Below are 2916 nucleotides of genomic sequence, written 5' to 3' on the forward strand. Positions count from 1 at the left end.
TTTTACCAAATACAGTCTCAACTCCCTTAACCTGTTCATAAACCTCATAACCGGTCAACGGTCAATGAGCTACACGGTCCTCAACCTCCCCGTTGAACAACTTCTTCTTCTTACGATATTGGTGGTCTCGTGGGAGGAGCTTTCGATGGTGCATGAATACGTGTTTGCGCTTAGGAATCCACGTGGATTCCATGTCATTGATACATATTGGGTATGCTTTCTTCCCTTTGTTCTTATACCCCGATAAGTTGCCATATGCCGGAAAATCATTAACGGTGCATAAAAGCATTGCACGCAATGTAATGACCCGTCTTAATATATGGTGTATTGGCGGAAACAATACACTAAGTTGGGTCACTAAATTTTCGAAAAAAAATATAACTTCGAATAAACTAAATCAAAAGTCATTACATAATAATCCAGAGAGTAAAACACTCCCATAAATAAAAAGATAAAACATCTAAACTTCAACTTAATGTTCTAGGTAACCCTACACTCTCTCAGTCTTATTCCCTAGTTACTTCGAGTGAATTCAATCATCACCTGCAACAACTAAACAGCAAATTACCACTTAGTGGCCAGTAACTAGACTGTCCTTAACACCAAGGTTCAAACTTAAACAAAGAACTAATGCGAGGCTTAATTAAAATTCAAATCAATTAACAACGATCCAACCATACAAGCCAAACCGATAGAGTCAAATAATGTTGATCAATTCAATTAATACCAAAGTAGGATAACCAAATCAATTAAAACCAAAGATAACTTTTCCAAAACAATTTATGAAAGTCAAGTTAACAATATTTTCAAGTCGTACTTGGAACAGACGCAGTGAACAAATTCGCGGCCCACTAAGCCTAGATAAAGTCAGGGCGAACCTCGGGTCAACCACAATGATATAACCCTGTCTAAGAATGGCCAATCTCTCTCGTTTTCTGAAGATCCTGCTTAACGAGAACGACAACTAAATCTAAAACCAATCTACTATAGATGTGCTGTCCAATCGAAGGAACCACTATGGACTTACCCAACGATTTCCAAATAACAACAAAACCAATGTTCATAAGGAACCACTATGGATTTACCCTTAAGAACCAAAAAGTCAAATTCCAAAACCAAATCAAATGTTCATCAGGAACCACTATGGATTTACCCTTAAGGACCCAAAAGCCACAATGACCATTTCCAAAATTCCAAAACTCCTATGGAGTAGTTCAAAACCAATCAAGATCAAAATCATATAGTTTAAGTTGTAATGTCCGAGTTTGGAATAAGGATAATTCGAACTTAATCAAGAATAGACCTTAGTACAACTCCTGGCAAGAATATACTACAGACAATGTTAATTTATTCTTAAGTATAAATTTGTCGACAAGCAACAAAACAATTTTATAAACCATCAAAATAAAATCACATAACCATTATAATAGTCAACAAAAGTCAATGGTCAAGGTCGAAGTCAATGCCAAATTCAAGTTCTCTATTTACATGACTTTAACAACAAATGGTCATAAACTATCTAATTAAATAAATAAGTAGTACATGAAATTAACACATAACCAAGCAATTAGGTACATGACCAAAAATAATAAATTAAATCAGATTTTAATTCCTCTTAACCTTAATTAATTCACAAAATCAAATTCACTAGTTTATGCCATTATTAAATAATAATTTTGTAAAATTAAACCCAAATTCATCAAAATTAATTTACACTATTACCTACTGATTGTAACATACTTTAGTGTTAAAATAATGTGGAAATAAATTAAAATCAATAAATTACAGCCAAATTACTATTAATAAAAAATGTAGATTTTCCAGATTTTCATAATAATTTAAAATAAAATTATTCAAATCACGAAAATAAATTTTAACCAATCCTAAATTGAATCTATGTTATAACACATCATAGAAGATTAAAATAACAATAATATATGCACGAAAATAATTAAAGCAAAATTTACTATATAAAATCGAATTAATCAATTTAAATTTTAATTAATTCTAAACAAGACTTCTATGTTTAATTAAGAAACTAAGTGAAGAAAAATCTAGTTACCTGGATAATGGAGGAAAGTAATAATCTTTAGAAGATTAAAGAAAACTCCAAGAAAATCTCCCAAATAATTTGCAAAATAAATTCCTTGAAGTAAGCTTGAATAATTCAAAATAAGTCTTCAAAGGTAGCCCAAAAATATGATAGTATTTTGGCACTTGAAGAAAAATAAAGCAAGTATTCTTTTTTTTTATTTTGAGAGAAAAGAATGAGAGAAAGAAAGTTTATGAGCTAGTTTATGAATGAATGAAAATTTCCATAACAATAGGCTAGTATTTATAGGAGGGGAAAAACCATCCCAAAAGACTTCTCATAATGGCTAAAATTTATGAGCATTAGGAAGTTCAATCAACTTGAGGAAAAGAAAATGAAAAGATTTGAAGGATGTTCATGCATTCATTCCATTCTAGAATGTACCAATTAATTAAGCATGAATTAAAATTAATTAACCTAATTAAACACTAATTTTACAAGCCTATCATGATAATAATGTACTAAAAAAAATTATGTTTAGTCCTCCTAATTTAAAACTTGTTACCACAAGTTGGTCCAAAAATAAATAACCTAGGACATATAATAGTAGTACATAAATTTAATAAAAATAATATATTAACACGACGACAACAACAACAACAACAACAACAACAACAACAACAACAACAACAACAACAACAATAATAATAATAATAATAATAATAATAATAATAATAACTTACGCACCTTTTAAATCACATTATAAAGCATAAAAGAGATAGTTATAATAATCCACAAATAATATCATAATAAATTATTTTAAATTAAAAACTAGACTTAGAGAAAAGTAACTAGAAAGGGGAATAAAATGGAAATTATGCCAC

This window comes from Amaranthus tricolor, chromosome 15 (genome assembly GCF_026212465.1).
Source record: "Amaranthus tricolor cultivar Red isolate AtriRed21 chromosome 15, ASM2621246v1, whole genome shotgun sequence".
In the NCBI taxonomy this organism is placed as follows: domain Eukaryota; kingdom Viridiplantae; phylum Streptophyta; class Magnoliopsida; order Caryophyllales; family Amaranthaceae; genus Amaranthus; species Amaranthus tricolor.